The following is a 25,356-nucleotide window of genomic DNA, read 5'->3' on the forward strand; positions in this document are numbered from 1 at the left end:
TAATTTGAAACAGATCTATCAAATTTCAAATATTTATTGTTTATCAAAACATCCCAAGAATGAATGGAACTCCAAGACTAAAATGAAATATTTTAATCTTGACATAATCTAAGTACATTAAATTCAGTAGTATGTGATAGACCATTTTAGCCAATTCCATTAGTGAAAGAGAATTGAAGTGTTTCATTTATGCACCCAGTTAAATGATTGGTTTTGCCATGAATAATACTCCTATATCCATATCTTATTGACTGAGTTTACATTTTTAGACTCATAAAGACAAAGCAAAGATCTAATTCTTGTTACAGAATAAAATGTAAAGGCTTTTAACCTTGATGTTTTGAAGACCTTAAAACTCACAACATTTTTGAAGAGAAGATGTTAGAAATCGAGAATAATCTCTCCATCTTTTCATCTTGGGAGTTAAAAACACAGTGCCTTGAACTTGATAAATCAGTAAACATTGAAAAATCATAAAATGTACCAATGGAATAAAATGATTTAAACAAAAAATGGAGAGGATTAAGTTAAAGATGAAATCATATTTAATTCCAATTCTTAAAAGTGAGGAGTCAACCAAATTCAACACAAGAAATTCACATAGAGATACATTATTTAAAATTATAAAGAAGACTACTCGAAAAGCCCACAACTAGCCACTAACAAAAACGGTTACTTCTGATGAAGCGGGTTGGAGGAGGGGTCAAAGGTCGCTATACAATTTAGACCTGCACAGATCTCTGTTGTTCTTCCTTTAGTTTTAGACAATGGTAGGTAACTTTTAAATTAATCATAACAGTTTCTCCTTGCAACTGACTGTCTCCACATGAGTTAAACCACATTAAATAAGATTATTTTTTTAAAATCCTACAAATACCCCCTTTATTTGGCTCTATAGAGAAACACACAGTGAAACACTGGTTGGAAATAGGTCCCTTGTAAATATCAGAATATTAAAGGCATGATTTTCTTTAAATGCATTGCTATTATGTTTCAATTACCAGTTACCGCAAAAACATTATTTGATATGCTCTTTTCCTTAAAGTATACATGGTAGACATATATAATTTTGTAGCTATTTAATAAAGATTATTTGAATGCCCTTCAGGCAACCTAAGAAAGATGCTGATAAATAAGCTCACCCCAAAAATAATCGTAACAGATTTTAAGGTGGAATTCACAGAACATAAGATTAGTCATTTTAAGGCATACAACTCAGTGGCATTTAGTATATCCACAATGTAGTTCAACCACTTGCATCTAGTTCTGAAACCTTTTATTCATCCCTTACCAAAATCCCTAATTCCTCCCAGTTCCAGCCAACAAACCAATCCTCTCTATGTGTCTATGGATTTACCCCCTGTGTGGGTGTTTCATATAAACAGGTTCATACAACATATGATGTTCTTATATGGCTTATTTCACTTAGCATTATATTTTTGAGGTCGATTCACATTGTAACATACATCACGGTCCTTCATTACTTTTCATGGCTGAACTGTATTCCATTGTGTGTATATGCCATACTTTGATAAACAGCTGGGTTGTTTCACCTTTTGGCTATTGTCAAGAATGCTGCAATGATTGCTTTTGTACAAATATTTGAGTACCTGTTTTCATTCATTTGGGATTCATTCTAAGAGTAGAATTGCTGGATCATGAGATAATCCTATACTTAGCCTTCTGAAGAAATGTTCCACAGCAGCTCCCAAATTTTACATAACCACCAACAATGTACTAGGTGTCCAGATTTCCCACATCCTCACCAACATATGTTATCTATTTGAATTATAGGCATTCTAGTGGACAGGAAGTGGTTCCTTGTCATGGTTTTGATTTTGATTTTCCTCATCATTAATGTTGGTGAACATTCTTTCATGTGTGTTTGGCCATTTGCATATCTTCTCTAAAGAAATGTCTACCCAAGTCATTTACCCATTTTTTAAATTGGGTTGTTTGTCTTTTTGTTATTTATTGTGTTATTAACATATTTTGGATATGGGAACCTTGCCAAATATGTGATTTGAAAATATTTCCTCCCATTCTTTAGGTTGTCTTTCCACTTTGTGGATAATATTCTTTGATAAATAAAAGGTGATGATATCAATGAAGTTCATTTTATGTTGATTATGCCTTGCTGTCATATATAAGAATTCAATGCTAAATCCAGTTCATGAATATTGATCCCTATGCTTTTTCTAAGAGTTTTATAGTTTTCAATCTTACATTTAGGTTGTTGATCCATTTTGAGTTAATTTTCTATGTGGTGTGAGGTAGGGAACTTTGTTCTTTTGCACTGGGAAATCCAGTAGTCCCAGAACTATCTGTTTATACATAGTTCCCCTAGTTTCCTTTAGTTATTTGCTGACATTTTCCTTCTGCTTTTTGAGCATATATAAGATGGTTGATTTACTTTTTGTCTAGTACATCCAATTTCTGGGCTTCTTCAGGGAAGGACAGGAGGAAATTTATTTTTTTCCCCAGTGGATGGGCCATACTTTCCTTTTTTTTAGTAACTTGCAATTTTTAGAAATTATTTATTCACTTATTTATTTTGCTGAATACTAGACATTTTGAATATTATGATACAGTAACTCTGGTAATCAGATTCTCCATCCTCCCAAGTGATTTCTGTGGCTAAATTATTGAGGTTTGCAGTCACCTGTTTTTTGAAAGGTAACTTTTCCACATTATTTTCACAAAATATTTCCCTTTTCCCGTGTGGCTGCAAAGTCTCTATTGCTATATCTGAATGGTCACCCAGTAACTTATCAGAGATGTTCTTAAACACCAAAATTTAGCAGTCACTTCCCTCATTAGGCACTCACCTGATGCTTTAAATTTTTGGTTTAAGTTCTGGGATTCTGATAAAGTTTTTTTTTTATTTGTTTTTTTCATTGGTTTTTGGTTGTTTTGCCTTGTTTTGTCATGTTCACATTTGCTTCTGTGGAGCAAATTGTATTCTTAGAGCTTCCTCTTCCACCATCATGGCCTCCATGATGCCATTCCCATCAACAGTTTGGGATAGAATATTGGCAGGAGGGTAGTGAGGGTAATGAGAAGACTTGTAAAAATTCTACTCTTTTTTCCTTCTGGTCTTTGTAATGAACTCTTCTTTTAGGCTTCTGAGTTTAATTATTCAGGAGATAAAAACCGAGAGAGAATAGTATAAACTTATGGTGTAGTGCTTAAAAATGAAAGGTTTGGTAAATAATGACATTTTCTGGGGAATATTTTTTGTGAATAATTTGTATCTTTATTTCTCAAATATTTATTCAGCACCTATTATGGACCAGGAAAATTCTGGGGTACAGTAATGGAAAATAATATTCCTGATTTTATTTATGCTCCAGTGGTGGGAGACAAATAATAACCAAGTATAGAAGTAAAATATTGAGGGTGTCATTTTAGCTTAAATACAGGTAGAAATGTAAACCAATGAAGGAAGTTAGGGAGTATTAGAATAAGAGAAATCCTACTTAAAATCACTAAGAAGGTTGGGGCACCTGGGTGTCTGTTGTTGAGCATCTGACTTTAGCTCAGGTCATGATCTCACAGTTTGTGGGTTCGAGCCCCACATTGGGCTCATTGCTGTCAGCACAGAGCCCACTTTGCATCCTCCCCAACTTGCACTCACTCTCTCTCTCAAAAATAAACAAACATTTAAAAATAAATATATATATTTATATATATAATCACTTATAATCACTAAGAAGGTGATTGGGGACAAATATCTAAACAAGAAAACAAGATAGGTGAAGAGCTAAGTCATGCAAAAAGAGCATCTCATGTTGAGGAAACCACAAGTGCAAAAGCCCTGAGGTGGGACCTTGCCTGGTGAGAATGGAACAGCAGCAAGAAGATGAATGCCTAGAATATGATGAGTGAAATGGGGACTTAGATTTGAAGTTAGAAGGAAAGAGATTTGATCACATAGCAATGTGTTAGACATTAAAACATTGTTAACGACTTTGACTTCACTACAGGTAAAGTGAGAATCCACTGGGGGAGTCAAAACCCTTAAAAACAAAAATGTATTATAATCAAATTTTTGGTTTTAAAAGATCTCTCTGAATGAACAAACTGACAGCAGAGTTCAACAATAAAAGTAGAAAATAGGGAATATATTTTAGAAACTACTGCATAAATCTTGGGAAAACTGATAGTGCTTTATTCCAGTGCACAGGGGATGGACAGTATGATATATTTTGGAAGGTAGAAGTACAATTTACACTGGCATAGTAATCTCATTTAAGGAATATATTAAATGGTAATAACCAGATTTCATTAAAAAAGCTTATCAGGAAAAATTTTTACCAATGCTTATTGAATCATTACTTTCACCAGTAAATATAGTAATGGCCTAAATAAACAATACATATTCATTCAATATTAATTAGACATTTCTCCACAATAAATGAATAACTTCTCACTCATGGATTATCTGTGATTTGTTGTCCTCTTACTACTTGATTTATAATGACCTTTATTAAAATAAAAATCTTCCCATGGATCCTCTGCATGGAAAGAGACCCATTCTAATATCAGACCTTCTTAACATACAAACAGTTTCACCACTGATGGTACGAAGGTCAAAGGGAGCACAGGCACTGGAAAATAAAAAGTTATTATTGCTATAGGTGATTATATTTAAATCCAAGAACCACTTGTTAAAGATTCATGACATTTCTGAAGATTCACAGCAGGATGCTGGATCTGATTGGCATCTTCTGGAAAAGGCCAGTTGTCAGATATTCAGGAACTTTGCAAGCCAGTTGGCAGCACATTGGGAGACTGAAAGTCAGCCTTGACGAGAGGATTTATACCACAGAAATTGGTGAGTCCAGATCAGCAGCGCCACAGAGCCAGTTTCTAAACATTTACTGGCATATTACTGCATTTAAGTTCTTAACGCTAAGAAGTACAAAGATTGAGAATATACATTTAGCACATAAAGTGCACTGGATCATAATACAGTTCAAAATAAATGCATGTTGACAGTTTATGTCTTAAAACAAGTTTATCTAAGAATGTATTAAAGATATATCATGTTTTTAAGAATACATTAAGTATTTGCTGCTGCGCAGAATATATCAGACACTTCTGGATATGTCTCCTAATGAAAGGAAAAGTAAAATTTATGCAAGGTCTAGAGAGTTAGTGACATGAGAAATTAGCCAACCCAAGTCCAGGATTTGCAACACAATTTTTTCCTTCAAAATATTTTAGGAAGCAGCAATATATACAATATACCAAAATGCATCAAAATGTTTTATTTATCCAGATATCTCTGTTGATCTTTTAAAGATCATATGGCAAAATTGCTTACCAAGAGGATTTGAAGTAACCAAATCTGCAGACACTGGAGGAGAGCAGATACAGTAGTTCTTTTGAAAATATCCATCATTGTCACCTGCTTGCTCTTGCTACAACTTTCCTTTCAAATTTCACTTTCAGAACATATATCTAGTGTCTCTCTTGTTCAGTAGTAAATTGTCTTTGTTCCATTAAATTTACGAGATTTTCACCACATAAAATAGTCTCTGACAGAATCATTTTTGATCTGTCCATTAGGATTTTTCCAGATAGATCTGCAACAAGCCTCAACCAGCCATGCTCAACCTGGCAGATCCCACCTTCACCACAAGGAGCGTAACAAAGCAAATCATTCCTGAGTTGTTTTTGTGGAGAGATTTGGAATATGGAGAGTGGCTGTTTCATAAACTTTTTAGAAGACTACCACTTTTTAATGTTTTGAAGTGCTTAGACTTGCAAATAAACAATGACCTATTTAAACAATAAGTCAAAATGTTTATGTTGTTTTTCTATGTAGCTTTGCAGCTCAATTTACAGTAGCTTCTCTGAAACAGACATGGCTCTTGCAAATTGTGAAGTCTTTCTGTTTGTGAAGAGGTAAATGCATTCCTTCACTTTTCATGTAGGGACTAAGTATCTACTTACTCAGAGCATCATGGCAGTTAACAGAAAGCTGCCTGACCTTGACCTGAGAACTTTCCCTTATGGAAGAGGATTGCTATAGTGTTGTGGATAGGACCAAGGATGCCAGAGGTACTCTGTGTGTTCAAGTACCAGCTTTATTTGATTTTAGCTGTAGGAACATGGGCAAGATACTCAACTTCTTTATCCTCAGTTTCTTCATCTAGAAAATTCAAACAAAAGTGAGATCTCCCTCAAAGGATTTTGTTGTTCTTGTTGCTGTTGTGTTCATGAAGGACATTCAAGGGCATTGTGAATATAAATTATATGTGCATGATGTATTTTCTATTATTGCTACTACTATTGCTAAGATGTTGAGAAAATTGTGCTATGAGAATAACAATTACCCAGTTACTCGGTGCATATTGATGTTTCCTCTGTGCAAATTACTGTATTATTTTCTTTTCCTTCCATCGTTTACAGTTCTTACCCAGGCTGTTCTCATCCTACTCACTGAATATTCACTTGCTTTGGGGGCATAAATGAGTTCTTAGAGTTCACTTTTATCTCCTATGCAGATATCCCAGAACTTTACCCAGTAGTTGCTCATCTATTATGACAAATACAACTGGAAGCAGCACCACAGACCATCTTGTTAGCATCGACTTATGAGCAACATTGCAAGTAAAGTCAGATCTGTATTGAGAAGACATGGGAGTTAAATCTTAAAATCCATGTTCCTTGGCGATCTCTGGGCTATCTGCCTCTATTTCCCTTGAATTTATGCTTAAAGTCAGATGTCAAAGCTTCATCTCCGACTTGCTAAATCAGAATCTTGAAACCAGAAACCTGGGAATGTGCAAGTTATCCAAATCCCTCCGGCGATCGTCCCCTTTAAAGTTTGAAAGTTTAGATTCACACCTCCTACCTTTTCACTGAGGCTCTCATGTCCTACTATTGGGTCCTTCAGAATTTTCTTACTTATTTAGAAAAACAAAAACAGTAAACCATTTGGTCTTTTCTGCATTCTCCAAGCTCCACTCTTTGGAGCCTACTTTATCGGTAAACAGTATTATTGTATCTATTGTTTAGTTATACCAAAATAATGATGCATAGCAAGCAGCCACAAAAATCCTCACAGCATAAAGCAATAAGCATTTGTTTAAATCATGGAATTGGGGTTAGCTGGAGCTTGGCTGGCCTGGGCTGGTTTGCATGGGGGAGAAGGCTCTGCTACATATTTCTCTCAGCTTCGTCCTGACTCAAGTGTTCTGGCCCAAAGCAAATTCTCCTCTTAGTAATAGAGATGCCAGAGACCAATCCCAAAAGTGTAGATAGATGGGGGCGCCTGGGTGGCTTAGTTGGTTAAGCGTCCGACTTTCGCTTAGGTCATGATCTCACGGTTCGTGGGTTCGAGCCCCGCGTCGGGCTCTGTGCTGACTGCCGGCTCAGAGCCTGGAGCCTATTTCAGAGTCTGTGTCTCCCTCTCTCTCTGACCCTCCCCTGCTCACACTGTCTCTCTCTCTCTCTCCTAGAAATAAATAAAAATATTTAAAAAAAAAAAAGTGTAGATAGATGATCACCAGCCTTCAGTGAACTGTTTCTGCTAATATTCCATTGGCCAACGCAAGCCACATATCCACCTCCAACGTGAACAGAGCATGGAAATACATGCTTTCTGGAGCGGCGATGGGAGGGTGCCGCCTCTGACAATATTCCAACTGGCCATATTGACTTAAGTCACGTTCCATTACTTTATTTTCACAGCACTCCTTTGGGCTTCTAGTTTCTTCCCTGTTAAGGAGAAACACTCTCAACAAATAAATCCTGAAGTAAGACAGTCTCACTGCCACTACTGCATTCACCATTTGAGAATGAAAAATGGAAAGAACATAAAAGCACAATTATTGCTATCAAGTTCTAGAAAAACATTTCCTTTTTTCCTTTTTCCTATGAAAGCTCTTATAACCTATAGAGTCTAATTGTGAACTATATCCTTCATCATGGTGTGAGGCAGAAGGATTTGAGATTTGTGTGTGAGATGGTGCTCAATTATAACTCTTAGTTACAGTGCGTGGTTCTGCATTGTTTATATACTATTACTACAGTATTCAATACAATAAATTAATGCTTCAGGGAAAACATTTTAAATGTTAAAAATCCAACATTAATTTGACCAACTGTTAATGAGTCCCTCAAGACAATTTGATAAATAAGGACGTAGTAAAATACCTTCTTTTTATTTAAACATAAATGTTTCTTTTCAAATGTCCATATTGGTTAGAAATTTTGTGTTCTTTAATCTGTCTTAAAATGCATTCAAGATGTGAAGCACCTTCTGGCTCAGTTGGTTGTGTCTGACTTTGGTTCAGGTCATGCTCAGGCTTCTGAGTTCGAGCCCCACATCGGCCTCTGTGTGGACAGGTTGGAAGCCTGGAGGCTGCTTTGGATTCTGTGTCTCCCTCTCTCTATGCTCCTCCCTCACTGGCACTCTGTCTCTATCTCTTTTAAAAAAAATAAACATTAATGTTTTTAAATAAATAAAATGCACTCAAGGTTTTAAAGCTAATCTTTTGGCCTCTTTTAAACACTAAAATACTGTTTGAAGTATGACATTTTAAACTATACGAGCTTTTATTGCAAATGTTTTGTGTTTTGTCATTTAAGAAAAATTATAGCCATAGTTTCAATAATTGAATTCAATTCAATAATTACTAATCTTCCAATCACTGTTTAGAGATTTGGATAAATATATTACTCTAGTTGAGCCTTTTTGTAATCTTCTGGGAAGACAAAGATGATTTTCAAATTGTCTTCTTCATTTTTATATCAATATCTAATTGAGGTATTCTATAAACACTTGTTGAATGACTGTTGATTTTAAGGTAATAAAAACTATACTAGCATTATGAACATGTCATGCAATCCAAAAGAACAAAAAAGGCTTTTGCTAAAAATTTGAAATGTATTCATACTGCTTCTAGATAATTTTCTGTAAGTGATTTATCCATGAGAAGAATGCAAATTTTAAGAATAATTTTATGCTACTTCTTATTTTTATGTTCATTATAAAAGTAATCAGAATAAAAGTGTGTATTCTTTTGTGATTTGAGGGTTATCACCCTTTGAGGATACAACCAAGCCTATGGAACATTTCCTAAAATGAGCGTATATAGTGCAATTTTCATGAAATTCCAGGGTTCCATGACACCTTCATGCCCATTCACATGTCATAGGGACCCTAGTTTAAGAAATTCTGGGCCACAGAATTATCCAACTTTAGTTGGTTGGCTCCTATAGTATGTAAAATATCTCATAATATTTAATATAAGATTCCCATGGGAACTGGAAGAGTACTATACTAGCGTAAAATCCTGGGAGTCTATCAGACAAAGTTTAGACCTGGTATGCTATGTCTATCTTTAGCACTTCCCTCAGATAGATATACTCTACATGGACACTCACATATTCCGGTCATCTGGTGACAGGCTTGTTTAATGAGTGGGGAGTCAGAAGAGAATGAGGACACAATACAGGTAAATTACTAAGACCTCAAATAGCTATGTCCCCTCAGTAAGAACACTGGAATGAACCATTTAGTTCTGGTTTAGTACAGGAACCATAAAAAAGTACTACCCTCTATAAACGAGGAAATGTAGATGCTCTATAAAATGCAAATCCAATAAAAATTTGTAGCTACTGAAGATTCTGGAATTTTGTGGTCTTGCATTCTAGCTAGCATTTGAAACCCAGAGCTAACAGCAAGCATCATAAGAACTCCCTCAAGTGACCTTTGACATTATCTACAAACCCTGCACTCACCTTCTCCATCTTTCCTGTCACAGGGAAGAAAATCCCCCTTTCCTATCAAAGGCTGACCTTTCTCATTTTTCTGCACACTGTCTTTTTCACTGATCTCTTTCTCTCATATCATCACCATGATATCACCCTCAAATCTATCCTCTTTTGACAGATAAATTCTGAAGAAAATCTAAAAGCATTTGCATATATATACCCCTCACCCTACCACCCATCCTGCTTGCTCCTCAGTGTATCTGGTCCAAATGCTGCCTCAGCCATGAACTCCAGGGTATGAAAGCCCATGGAGTTTGTCACTGTACTTGAGCTCTTGTTTGTTTTAACCACATTAAATATTCATTTTCTCTTCAAATACTACACAAATTACTATAACTTTTCCTCCTGTTTCTTTCTTTCTAGTAACTATCTCCTTTGCAGGACCGTACTCTTCTGCCTGAATAGCAGACTCTGGTTTTATTCAAAGTTTCATCCTTGGCCCTATTCTGGTTCTTACCCTTCTATTTTCCTAGTCTCTTCACTTTTTTTCCTGAGTAGCCTATCTGTTGAAGTAACTTAAAGTACCATCTATAGTTTGATGTCTCTCTAATGTACCTCTGCCTAGATCCCTCCTCTGGATCCAAGCCCATGTATCCAACTCTTCAGAGAATGTCTATGATTGCATGACTCATAGATATTGCAAATAAAGTTGTCCCAGATGATAACTTCTTATCTCCTTAAAGGTTGCCAAGAGCCATATAACTTTGCCCTCGATAGTTAATCGTTACTAAAAATATGATTAATAATTACAAAACAATGTGAAATGGAATAAATATAAAAAATTCTGGAAATATATAGAGCATTAAAAATGAATAGTGAAAAGATAAATCTTGAACAGAGCAATAAGCCTTAAATTTAAATGCTAAATGAGGACACCCACTCACCCTTTTTGCCAAAGAGATGCTCTTCACTCCTTAGCTTCCAGTCCCACTAACCCATCAAGCCTTCACATGCACCAATCTCAATCTCATCCCTGCTGCAGGACCTTGACACTTGCTGTTGTCTCTCCCTGGTGTACCTCCTTTCTTCACTTGCCCCAACTTTTTCACCCCCCGCAATGTGATCTCACATGATACTTGCTAAGGGAGGTTTCCCTCCATCCCTGTGGTATACCCCCCCTTACATCTTCCCAAAACACCCATTCTTCTTCCTTATCACAGGTAACAGCTGTTGTCAAATTTTTATTTGATTTATCTCCCTGAGGTATTTCATATATTTAATAACTGGAATATCTTTTCTCAGTAAATTCTTGGTATCTATTACAGTACCTGGCATAGAGCACATAGCCAAGAAAGAGTTATCAGATGATTACATGAAGGAATTACTTTTATAATTTTATCCTTTAATTTTCTGTGTTAAGTTAATAAACATATGCACCCATTCAGACTTGCAAGTCATTGACTAAAATAGTAAATGAAATTTTGAGAGCTCAAAACATTCTGCTCCCTGGATAAATGTCCCCTAAGCAATAAAGACCAATCTGAACCTGTCCTTAACTATGTTGAAAAGAATGTAAAAATAGACATATAACTCCACATAATATCTCATATTCCCTTGCCTTGTTAATTTGTACTGTTATGTACTCTATTGATCTGATATAGTTTCCTTCAAAATATGCTTCTTTCAGTTTTTGTGGTTTCTTGTTTATTTGGGGTTTGTTTTTGTTTATGCAAATGAAATGATTGCCTGATGTTTTATTCTAAAATCTCAGGAAATTTAACATTAACTTAATCAGTATATAATTTCCAAACTCATTTTAAAATTGCTTTCATATATATATGTAGATATATGAAACACAAACACAAACATACATACATATACCCACCTTTTTATCTATAATCTTGAAGCCATATCCATATTTCTAGTGAGTTGTCACAAATAGCTAATGGCTCAGTAATAACAGCTAATTCTTAAATGCTTTCAATACATGTCGTTAAGTTGTTTTTAAAAGCACATTTTTAATGTAATCTGAAAACACCCCCCTTCCATTTGCCTCCCATTGCAAGTAATGGGCTCTGATTATGTGATGTTTATAAATAAATCCCATATCATTCAATTAAATAAATACAAATGTCTCTAAAAACAAAATCTGCCTCCACCTCAGAAAACATCTCCACAAAAGTAGAAGAGAAAGGAAACACTGTTGTTACTGAATAAGCATTAAACAGAAATGTAATGTGCACCACAGACAATCTGCTAAAGAGATTGCAGAGGGAATAAATCTCACCCTGTTAGATCGCCAAGCAGATAAAACCCATTATACACATGTTCTCAGGATAAACAATAACTTGTTGTCAAGTAAGAGAACTTGATGGCACCATTTGTCACACATAGTTCATGCTAAATCCATTTTGTAATTGGGATAATCACCTGTGTTTGCTGTCTTGAAACAATAAATAAAAAAATAAATGCTTCCTAGCTTTGTCACCAGAGGTGAGTTGGCACTTTGGAACCACATGCCAGCTGAAGTTAGGCTCCTATCATCTCAGGAAACTGGGAACTAGGGGCTCCCTGCTCCTCAATGATTACATTTCAAGGAGATGTTTCCCAGGTTCTTGAGGAAACAATCCAGGGCCGCTTATTTAGCCTTTAAAAAGATTTACACACATTTCAAAGAGGCAGAGAAAACATCCACAAGCTTTCTAAAGCATTTTTTCTAAGAAAAGGGAGGGGGAGGGAATCTTCCTTTATTTTCAACAGGGAGAACTCAGCCTCTTACTTTTAATTTGTATTTTCCCTATGGTAGACTCAGAGTTACAATAGGGTAAAAGGTATTTGGGTTTTTTTTTAATGTTTATTTATTTTTGAGAGAAAGACAGACAGACAGACAGACAGACAGACAGAAATATCCCAAGCAGGCTCCGCACTGTCAGTGCAGAGCCCAAAGTGGGGCTCGAATTCATGAACCATGAGATCATAACCTGAGCCACAACCAAGAATCAGACATTTAACAGACTGAGCCACCCAGGTCCTCCCCCTCCCCAGGTATTTGTTTTAAGTAAAGATTTCTTTCACTGATTTTAAAGATAAGTTCAAAGGTACAAGAAAGAGGGGCAGATGCTGAAGAGAGAAGGCTGTATACAGCTTGACCGCTGGTGCAAAAGAGAGGCGAAACTTACCATGCACAAATCTAGGAAAAAAGAACTAGGAATAAATGGCTGCAATCTGGAGGGAGACAGGTTTCAAAATCACGTAAGGAAAGAGCTGGCTAAAATACCACACTGGGCAAGAATGTCTCCTGTTTGGGGCTTACTAGCATCTTCCAAGCCCTATTTACGTTCACTCAGGGAGAAAAGTATTGAATTCATCCAAAATCAGTTGAGTGATTGGACCTCAAAGAGGTGATATTCAGGGCTTCCCCCAATACTGAGATGCTATATTTCCATATTTTATAGACAAGAAATGTTCCCACATTTCTCAATGTGTACTCAGAGAAGTACTTGATGCCATAACAGAACTCTTACATCTTTGCATTTCAGTCTGAAACCATGCTTCCCAAGGTATCATCCTGTAGACAGGGTTTATTTAGCTTACAAGATTTGTTAGATTAACTATATTAAAGACCGGGTGTAGAGCGAGTAAGAAAATGCTTTATTAAAGTTCATTTTATTCAGCAGCTGTGCGGGCCCCTTCTAGAATTCAGGAAAGTGTTTAGGCCTAGACATTGTCACAATGGGCAAATAGGAAGACAAGAAACTGAGCAAAGGCAGAGAAGGCTGTTAGCACTAAAATGAAAGAAGAGCAGAGGATGGAATAAAGACCAGGTTCAATATCCCGTGAAAGTCATTGAAAAGAACAGTTGTACAAGAACTGAAGGAAGTGAGCAAGGAAGGTGAAAAGCATCTTAAGGAGGGGAAAAAAAGGCATCTAAATAAAGGAAGCACCAAAGAGTTTATTTCAGGGCCAGTGCAAATCGAAGCAGGGAAGACCCTGATCAAAGGATACCTCAACAGCTGAGAAACAGATGAAAAATCCTAAAAGCATTTGATGCTAGTATGTGGAACATTCCCAAATAATCATGCTAAGCTTTGTTAAAGACTCCAGTTAATAAATTAAAAGGCCAGATAATTCTTTGTAATATTTGGTTAGCAGAATTTACTTTATATTTTCTCCGGTTAGTAAAGCCACAACTGCTCATTGTTGGAAATAATTTGACGTGCGTAAAGGTTAAAGAAAAATATTAATCTGAACTGCTGCTCATAATCATCCCTGTTAAAATTTTGTACTTGAAATTTTCATGCAGGTGTCTTGCCTTTCTTACTTTCTTTTTAAAAAATATATAATTTACTGTCAAGTTGACCAACATACAGTGTGTACAGTGTGCTCTTGGCTTTGGGGGTAGATTCTCGTGATTCATCGCTTACATACAACACCCAGTGTTCATCCCAACAAGTGCCCTCCCCAGTATCCATCACCCATTTTCCCCTCTCCCCTGCCCCTCTCCCCATCAACCCTCAGTTTGTTTTCTATATTTAAGAGTCTCTGATAGTTTGCCTCCCTCTCTGTTTGAAACTATTTTTTCCCTTCTCTTCCCCCATGATCTTCTGTTAAGTCTCTCAAATTCCACATATGAGTGAAAACATATGATATCCCTCTTTCTCTGACTATCTTATTTCACTTAGCATAATACCCTACAGGTCCATCCACATTGTTTCAAATGGCAGGATTTCATTCTTCCTCATTGCCAAGTAGTATTCCACGGTGTGTGTGTGTGTGTGTGTGTGTGTGTGTGTATGCACACCATATATACCATATACCACATCTTCTTTATCCATTCATTAGTTGATGGACATTTGGGCTCTTTCCATAATTTGTCTATTATTGAAAGGTCAACAGACACATGAAAAGATGTTCAACATCACTCATCATCAGGGAAATACAAATCAAAACCACGTTACATTACCATCTCATGCCAGTCAGAGTGGCTAAAATTAACAACTCAGGAAACAACAGGTGTTGGCAAGGATGTGGAGAAATGGGAACCCTATTGCACTGTTGGTGGGAATGCAAACTGGTGCAGCCACTCTGGAAAAAAAGTGTGGAGGTTCCTCAAAAAATTAAAAATAGAACTACCCTACGATCAAGCAATAGCCTTTTTTTCTAATGCAGTATAGTTTCCTAGTCAATTACATAGGGTCAAGACCGCTTTAAATTCTTGAATAACAAGAGAGAGAGGCTTCCATAATTATTTACCAACTTACAGAAGCCTATCCCCTTGTAATTCGTAGTAACAACATCTGGGTTTAGAACATCTTACTGAATTTTGACAACACCTGTACACCATTTTAGTTTTTAATGTTTTTTTTTCTGTTTAGCCCTCTTGTTAACAACAAACACCATCTTCAAAGTTGTATTGCATTTCTCCAGTACATTATTTATGAACTGAACAAGACGTCATCAGAAGGAATGACGTTAAATGGTCTAGAGCTACAAAGGAAAGAGATAAGAGGATGCCTACTATGTGCCAAATGCTTTAAATGCATTTTTCATTTTATTTTCACAGAAGCACTACAATTATAAAACTGAAGCAAAAGAGATTAGCTGTCTGTTAAATTTTGTTTAAAGTAATTAATGGAGTAAGAATTACGTATTACTTCTTCTAAGGGATCAAGAGGGCATCGCCAAAACAGACTTAAAAACTTGCACAGCAAATTCTTAGAGGATACCATTTCATTTAGAATAACAATAAAGGGGTGTCTGGGTGGCTCAGTCGGTTGAGTGTTCTACTTTAGCTCATGTCATGGTATCACAGTTCCTAAATTCAAGCCCCACATCAGGCTTGCTGCGGTCAGCATAGAGCCCCTTCAGATCTTCTGCCCCCCTCTCTGCCCCTCCACTGCTTTCTCTCTCAAAAATGAGCATTAAAATAAAATAATATAATATATAATAAAATAAAGTAAAATATAACAATGAAAGCATACAGAAAATGCCATCCCAAACGTGCTCTTCCAATATCATTCTCAATTGCTGATAACATCTACAGCATTCCAGAGTGGCTCAGGCCAAAAGCCTTGGAAGTCATCCTTGATTCTAATACACCAGCAAATCCTGCCAATTCTACCTTCGCAATACAGCACAAATTGTACCACTTAGGCTGGCTTCTGGAGCTGCCTGCCTGGTTGAAGACACCATCTTCTCTCACAGGAAACATGGCCAGTGTTTTCCAGTGGGTGTCACTGTTTCTTCCTTCATCCTTCCTTGCTTTAGTCCGTTCTCAACACAGCAGATATAGTGATCATTTTAAAATCCAAGTCAGATTGTCACTCTTCTGTTCAAAACTTTACAATAATCTCCCACTTTCCCCAAGGTAAAAACTGAATCTTCACAACGACTGATGAGACTCCATTTCTATGCCCATCACCATACCCTCCCTTCCTCTTATGTCTCCGAATTCGACTTCTAACCCATCAGTCAGTGGCCTCAGCCAGGCAGGAATGTTAAATGCACCGCTGACTCAGAGCCTTTGCATTTGCTTTTCCCATGCCTGGAACCGTATTCTTCTGCTAGCTAATCTCTTAGGATTTCATAACCTGGTTTTCCTTTTCCTTTACGTTGCTGATAAATGTCACATTCTCAGTGAGAATGAGAATGAAGTGAGAATATTTTCTGAATATCCTAATTAAGTCACATCTCAACATCCATGCCCACATCTCCTAATTCCCTTTCCTGTCCCATGTGTTAGTAGCATTTACCACTCTAATTTACAATATTTCTCCCCCAAGAGAGTATAAGCTTCCTGAAGACAAGGATTACTTTCTGTTTATGTATTAATTTATATACATTGCCTAAACCATTTCATCTCATAGTTGGTCATCAGTTATAATGTGTTGAACATATAAAATGAATGTTTATTCACATAGAAATAGTTTTAGTGGGCTAAATGTCTTAGCTGAACACATTTCCCAAATTCTTAAGGAATAGCCACACCATTTTCTTTAAAAACATGTCAAAAACAAATGAAAAAGTTTGATATTTTTGCCTTTTCTCCCTCAAGGTTTACTGAACAACTAAGAACAAAGCTGAATAGATAAATCACAAATAATGAAAATTAGAACTACTGTTAACCTACTTAACTCTCAGTTACCCAGATGATCAAATTATCTAGAACACTTTACTCCCCAAGTTCAATGAAGAAGTTGCATTTAAAAAAAATTTTTTTTCTTTAATGTTTATTTTTGAGAGACAGAAACAGAGTGTGAGTGGCAGAGGAGGAGAGAGAGAGAGAGACATGGAACTCATAGCAAACTCCAGCCTCTGAGCTGTCAGCACAGAGCCCAATGTGAGGTTCGAATCCATGACTTGAGCTGAAGGCAGACACTCAACCAAGCCACCCAGGCACCCCAAGAAGTTGGATTTGATTGTACATGTTTATGGTGCACCATTGGTGAACTATAAAATGTTAGCAAAGCATCTGCATGGCCATTTTTGTTGTTCTGGAAGAAATATGTTTCTCTGGGTGACAGTCTCTCTGCCTCTTTTTGCCTAAAATCATCTCTTTTTTTTCTTTATTCTTAAGAGATATGTGGGTCTAGAATTCTTGGTTGATAATTATTTCAGCAATTTGAAGAAATTCTGCCTGTCTAGCTTCCACGTTGTTTTTGTTTGTTTTTTGTTGTTGTTGAGAAGTCAGCTGTTAAACTTCTTGTTTCTCATTTGAAGGCATGTTTTTTTTTTCTTTCTAGAAGTTTTTAACATTTTCTCTTTAATTTTGGTCTTCAGCAGTTCTTATGGTATGCCTATGTGTTTTCCTTAGATTTGTTTTTTTGTTTTTGAGGCATGTAGTTCTTCTTGGATTTGAAAATTGATATTTCTCCTCAGTTTTGGGAAATCCTTCTCAAATATTTTGTCTACCTCTTTTCTCAGACTCCAGTAACGGTGTGTCAGACTTTTCCATTACAACCCATGTGTTCCTTATATTTTCACAATGTTCTCTTTTTTGTTGTTATGGCAAGCTTCTTCTGTATATTTTATGTGGATCTTTCTTTTAGTTCACTAATAATGCTTGAGCTAGTTCTCTTCTGCCATTACACTCTTTAATTTCTTAGTTTCAGCTATAGTATTTTATGTGCCCTGAAGTTGTCTTCATATGGTTCTAGTTATCTGACAAATTTCCCCATCTTGTCTTTTTTTCTGTGTGTGTGTGTGTGTGTGTGTGTGTGTGAGAGAGAGAGAGAGAGAGAGAGAGAGAGAGAAAGAAAGAGAGAGAGACCGAGCACACATGTGAGGATGTGTGAGCAGTGGAGGGGCAGAAAGAGAGAGGGAGGCAGAGGATCCAAAGTAGGCTCGGCACTGAGAGCAGAGAGCCCGATGTAGACTCCAACTCACAAACTGAGAAATCCTGACCTGAGTTGAAGCTGGACACTCAACCAACTGAGCCACCCAGGCACCTCCCCATTTTGTCTTTTAATCCCTTGAATTTCTTATTTCTGCCTACTTTAATAAATGTCTGATAAATTAGTTATTTTAATTTCCTGCATGACTTTTCTATGTTTTCCGGTATTCCTTTGGTTTTTTGTTGGTTTAAAAAAATGTTTTAATATTTATTTTTGAGAGGGAGAGAGAGAGAGAGAGAGAGAGAGAGAGAGAGAGAAAGCAAAACATGAGTGGGGAAGGGGCACAGAGAGGGAGAAAAAGAATCTGAAGCAGGCACCAGATTCTGAGCTGTCAGCACAGAGCACACTGTGGGTTCTCAAACCCATGAACCACAAGATCATGACCTGAGCCAAAATCGGAAGCCTAACCAACTGAGCCACTCAGGCATCCCCTGGTATATCTTGGTTTTATGTCAAGAGTTATCTGAAAACCAACTTGACAATAAACTATTTAAAAAAAAAAAAAGAATTTAAGGCCTAGGATTAAGCTTAGGATTCCTCAGCTTTTCATTATTTCCTAAGAAGATAATGTCCAAGGACCATGCAATTGTTAGTGAACTAAAAGAAAGATCCCCATAAAATATGATTTAAAGATTATGTTAATGCAATTATTTTCATGAGGAATTCCCTATGCCAAAGGAAATCTAAATGGCACTGACTCTATACAGGACAACTGTCTGAAATCTCTCTGAAATATATGCAAAGTGATATGAGTCACCTTGTGGAGAGAGTAGCAGAGAGATTTACTGCAGAATCATATATTTTACATCAGAATTTAAATCATCTAAATAAATATTTAAAATAAGATTCACATTAATATGAGGTGTAGACCAACACCTTTGCTATTATTCTGTGCTGCTCTTCACCTATGCATCTTTACACAGACAAGAGAGGGCCGATAGGGTTCAACTCTTGGGCCAACTCTAGCCGACGGTGGGTGGTTTCCTGGAACACCATATTAAGAAAATACCTGAAGTTTCACTCGTATATCTGTCATGGATGCAGGAATGAGCAGTTTTGAACAAATAAAGGTGTTTTTCCATCGCTGAAATACTGTCTCACACAGTTCTTCCTGAAAAAAATTGTCATTTGTCTTTTTCTTCTATCAGGCTTCTGGCGGTAATGGCTGCCATCAACCTCATCCCACACATTTTACCAACCATTGTCTCTGATTCTTTGATTGCCCCCCACCACCTCTCTCCATCCCTCAAAGAGGCTGCTGGTGATATCAGTGTTTCCATTCTGCATGAGTGACCCTTGAAAGACCTTTGAAAGTGGAGATACATGGTAGTTCTAGATCTGTAGCTCAACTTGCTACTGGGCTGTCTCCACAGTTTTAGAACTTAGCCTCTGAAATTAATTCTTAAGGATTACTTTTTTCTTATCTGAATAATCTGGCACATTAAGTAGCTCTAAGTAATTGCTTTTGAAAGGGAAATTGCAGATAGTGAGTACATAGGAGTGTGGAGATAGAGCAGCAAAGAAAGATGGAGTGAATTCAATAGAGACTCCTCCCCCTGCACATTACCCCTGCTGGGGTGCTCCTGCCTAGAGTGCTCTCTGCAGGAGTCTCTCTCCCCTTTCTCTCCCTCTGCATGTGTCTTTACTTTAGTAAAATCATCGTCGTTCGTGTTTCCTTTGACAGCCACTGCTTGCATACATATATGAATATATGAATAAATCTCATATATTTGTAATATATTTCATAGATATGAGTATATGAACATATCATATGTAGAGTAGAATGTTCCTATAACTTATTTGTTTGATTTACTAAACAATTCTCCTTTTGGAATTCTTTGGTAAAGATTTTTATTATATTTTTGTTATTTGTGTTGTTTTGTGGCTGATACGATCATTTTTCTTTTGTTGGGGTTTTTTGTTTGTTTGTTTTTATTTGTCTCTCAGTATTTTAGACTCCACTTGCATTCCAAAGCAGTATAGTTAGACAAATTTAACAGTTAATTCTTCAAATACTACTAAGACAACTCTGTGTGCGTATATGTATGTGTGGGACCAATCATGGGATAACATAACTGTACACCCAAAAATGTACCCTCCAAAAGGCAGTGGAAGAAAATAGAGTTAAATTGGGGTGCTTGGGTGGCTCATTCAATTAAGCATCCAATCGATTTTGGCTCAGGTCATGATCCGAGGGCCGTGGGAACGAGCCCCATGTCAGGCTCTGCACTGAGCATGCAGTTTTCCCTCCCTCCCTCCCTCTCTCTCTCCCTTTCTCCCAAATTAAAAAATAGAGTTGAATGAGTATAGCTGGATAGATTATGAAGAAAAACAAAGCTTCTTGCCGAGTAAACAGTACAGCAGGTACAGAATTGGACATTCTTCTTTCCAATCTGAGAATCCTTCTGTTTTGCAGAGATAATCTTCTATTTTCCTATAAGGAGCTACTGTCTATTTTTAATTGATAGCAATAGAAAATACTAAGGCTATACCAAGCAATATCAAGATTAACTGACCTTTCTTTCTCTATTTTCTTTTCATCCTCTAATTACTTTGCTCCTGATCTCACTGATCTATCTTGATTTCCAAATGTGTTCTCTAGTAATTTGGCTCACTTCATATTTCACGTTTCCTGCTCTAGAGGAAATAGCTCTGTCCCTTAAAGCGGAATGTGCAATGACATTTTAAAAACACAAAGCCCAGCAAAGAATTAGATATTCTGAAAAGCAAACTCATTGACAATGCTCCCAAACGTCAGAAGTGTATTTCCATGACCAAGCATATGGTTTTGATGTTTTCACCAGAAAGGCAGGGTGTGCATTTAGGCTGCGCACATGACAAGGGCTGGACCGGTGGGTTAACTGTTGAGAAACTTCCATATTTCCTGATAAATAGGCTGCTCCCAACCACCACGGTGTCCCCCCACCATCTTGCAGGCCTGCTAATTCCTCAATATAACCTGACCTCTCTACCAACCAGCAAGGAAAATGTTACAAAGAGCCCCCAGGACGCCATTAGGTTTTACCAGCTGGAGCTGATTCTACTTGGTCAGGGACTGGCTAACTTGCTGTTAAATAATTTGAACGTGAGTCAGCTCACGATGTTTAGCCCCTTGGCTCCTTCAGCCTACTTAGGGCACACGTGGAATTTAACATTTTACTGCCCCCCCATGCCACTGCATTACTATATAAATTATTCACACCAGTATCACTTTGATTAATTCGAGCATTAATGGATTTTTAAATTAAAGACAACCTTGACTGGAAAAAATAAATTATCCTCTGTCACAGGATGAGGAACTGAGTCTACATCATATTAGGCCATGTCATGTAAGGGCCACTGCACTTGCTGATATTTCTCATACACTCCTTCTGTCTTTTTTTTTTTAATCTTTATTTATTTTTGAGAGTGAGACAGAGAGGGACAGAGTGTGAGCAGGGGAGAGGTAGACACAGAATCTGAAACAGGCTCCAGGCTCTGAGCTGTCAGCACAGGGCCCAACGCAGGGCTCGAACCCAACAACGTTGAGATCAGAACTTGAGCTGAAGTCCGACACTTAACTGACTGAGCCACCCAGATGCCCCCACACTCCTTCTGTCTCAACATTCAGCCTGCTGTCTTCATATGCTGTTAATTGGGGGGTGGATTAAACAGAATGAAAGGAAAATACATCAGAAATAAAAACACCTGAGAAGATCCAGCCTAAAGGAGATATTCTTTAATTATAGAATCAGATTAAAATATGAACCCTCATCAAGGCAGTAAAAATAAGTTTAATTTAAAAAGGAAGGTTGTGAGGGAACTTAGTGACCAAATACTCTGTCTGGATCAGCATTTAGAAGGCAGTTCAAGCTGTTTTATACATGTGGTGTGTGTATAATATCATTAAGGGAAATAGTACCAGTTTCGGTATCCATAAAGCAGTTTGGGAATACACACATACATATACACAAAGCTTCGGCTCAGAAGTAGCTTTAATATGAGTCAAGAAAGCACTTGAGCCAAAGAACTTTAGTTAATTATGCACACGCTGAGAAATTTGGGGAGCGTTTTACTGATGTCTGCAATTTACTTTGAAGTGCACCAAAAATAAGATAGATTCATAATTGAATAGGGGAACAGATAAATGGATATTTGATAAAGCATTTATTGAGAAATATTAACTTTGGAATCAAGGTGATGACTTCATTGTAAAGTTTTTTGATTTTTCTCTATGTTTGTAGTTTTTTCCTAATAAGATGCTGGAGATGTCAGTGTTCCTTAGATTAATTTTTATGACACTTTCCTTCCATGGGACTGATACAGAAAGGTGGGTTTGGACTCACTCTAGGTGGGTTAAAACACTTTCTTAATACCCTTATAAAATTAAATTTAAAATAAGGATTGGGCCCACAAAAAAATAATAAAGTGGCTCAAACCTGAGCTTTCTGTAATTTTCCTGATAACATTTTTTTGTGAGAGGACTCAGGAAGATTGACTATTGATAGTATAGGAGATAAGAATTTAGGGAATTAGTATTTTAGGGTTTTTTTTCCATTTAATATGTTTAACATTGAGTGTTCAGGGCACATTATAAAGGCCTGTTTATGCTTAATAATTAGGATACCTGTAAAAAGCAAGCATGATATTTTAACAAAAGAAAATGAACAGGGCGATTAACAGTTAAATAAAAGAAAACGTTTGCCGTTTTTGAGGTGCACTTGGAAAATAAAAAATTGTTTATTTTTATTATACAATTTTTTTAATGTTTATTTATTTTTTGAGAGAGAGACAGAATGCAAGCTGGAGAGAGGCATAGAGAGAGGGAGACACTGAATCTGAAACAGACTCCAGGCTTCGAGTTGTCAGCACAGAGCCCAATGCACGGCTCGAACCCATGAACCTCCAGATCATGACCTGAGCCAAAGTCTGACGCTCAACCAACTGAGCCCCGATTTTTATTATAAATTTAAAGAGATTACTAGTAAACCAATATCCAAGTATATACACAAGTTCTTTTTTTTAAGAGTATAACCTCTAGAATTATTCAAATTCTGTAATTAAAAGCCAAATGCGTGAACCAGACACCAAACACTACAACTTCACAAATCCTAGAGTTCTTCTATGAGTTGAAGAGGCAAGTAAGATTATATCATAGATTTTGAGACAAAATGTAACACTTCACTTTTATTTTGCCATTACCTAAAAATCAAGACTATTTAGAGCAGTTTTTACTCAGGAATTCATCCCCATTCATTTTCGTACCGATTTCCCAAAATTTTTGGCAAAATCCTCTATGGCACTTGCTAAAATTCTCATTGCATTAGAAATGTTAAAAAGTCCACAACTATAGTTTTTTCACAGAATTGTCCCTCTAAACTCCAGTCTTAATTGAAATCAGATTCTTTCCTAAGGACACCATATCATGAAGCTAATTGCTCCTCTACTTCATAAGACATGGGGGGCGGGGGAAGGAAGGCACTGACATCCTTCTAGAAACCTAGACCATCCATCACTCTTCCACGTTTGTGCCTCTTACCCCTCTCATCTGAGTGTTCTTCCATGTAGGTAAAAGTCCCTGTTGTCATAATGCGAAGTCACGCTGGCCACTCGTTCTCAGTGACTGACCACCTGCTTTCTTAAAGTCCCCTCCACTGTATGTTCTGGTACCACTTTGAACCACCTCGGAATCCACGTGACCAATCCAGCAAGTAGCTCTGAGCCAAAGATTTCTCACCTTTGACCATGCTCACTTTAGCCTCAAACTCTTGTGACCATACCTTAGAGCCTTTCATTTCCCTGAACTACAGCTACTTTGAATCTCTATTTCCATCATGGAAAATCTCATTTTTTTACTCTTCATCTCATGCAACTTAGGAGACTTGCTTCTACTGAATGCTACTTCTCATTATGATTTTATTCTTTTACACAGTCAGTACCTATAGCTCATGGGGCTCATGGTTCTTAAATTCAAACACTTACTGTAGGAACGTAAAAACATTTTTTTAATGTTTATTTATTTTTGAGAGAGGCAGAGCACGAGCAGGGGAGGGGCAGAGAGAGAGGGAGACAGAGCCTGAAGCAGGCTCCAGGCTCTGAGCTGTCAGCATAGAGCCTGATGCAAGGCTCGAATTCACAAAGTGTGAGGTCATAACCTGAGCTGAAGTCAGATACTCAACCGACTGAGCCCACCAGGTGCCCCAAGAACTTTAATTCCTAGTTCCTTTTCCTTGTGCTGACCTTGCCTTAGAAATCCCCAAACTTGGATTAATCCACCCAAATTCTCTGTTAAGTAGGCTTCTTAGTATGGCTGGATAGTAGAATGCCATCAATCTGGGAGTAGTGGCATTATCAGATCACGGTCTCCAAGCTCACCTGGGCTTTGGCAATATTTTGATATCATTTTGCATGATCTTGTTCAGACCTATTTCCACCTACACGATGACAAATCCAAATCCATGCTTCTATTTCTCAAGATATAGCCAGGTTCCAAATTAGTGACAAACATTAAGATCATCAGTATTATTTTCCTAAAGTTCTCCCATCCTTACATGTTATCTATGTTTGCGTGAGCATTTCCACACCCTTTACTTCAGCTCCCTGAGAAGAACTCTATCATCTTAAAGTCCACTGTGCTCTAGCCCTGGGAACTCACTGCCAGATTTCAAACCTGGGGTTCAGAAAGACTGATAACAGTAACAGAAAATTTCTAGAAAGAGGAAGTTTGAGTATAAATAGGAAATTGAGTTTTCATCACAAATAAGCAAAAAAAATGCAAATTATGAGCAATCTATCATTTAATTTTACTGAGAGAGGGTTAGACAAATTAAAAAATAATTTAAAAATAAAATTTCAAAGTCAGATTATGATTCTGTTTTATACTTGTAGGAAGCTACACAAAACTTAAAACATTTTTTATTTAAGTTTATTTATTTATTTTGGGAGAGAGAAAGGCTGCGTGCAAGCAGGAGAGGGGTAGAGAGAGAGGGAGAGAGAGAATCCCAAGCAGGCCCCACAACGTCAGTGTGGAGCCTGGTGCAGGCCTCAAATTCACAAACCGTGAGACCTTGACCTGAGTCAAAGTTGGACACTTAAGCAACTGAGGCCCCCAAATTCCCCAAAACATGTTGTAATATCCCTGTTGCCCATGGTGTTGACATATTACCACAGCAGTGCGAATAAAATTGACTTCAGAAGGAAACTTTGATTGTTGACCAATTTTGGAATTTGGGATTAACCTATTAGTCATAGG

This window comes from Crocuta crocuta, unplaced genomic scaffold (assembly GCF_008692635.1).
Source record: "Crocuta crocuta isolate KB4526 unplaced genomic scaffold, BGI_CrCroc_1.0 scaffold128, whole genome shotgun sequence".
Taxonomy (NCBI): Eukaryota; Metazoa; Chordata; class Mammalia; order Carnivora; family Hyaenidae; genus Crocuta; species Crocuta crocuta.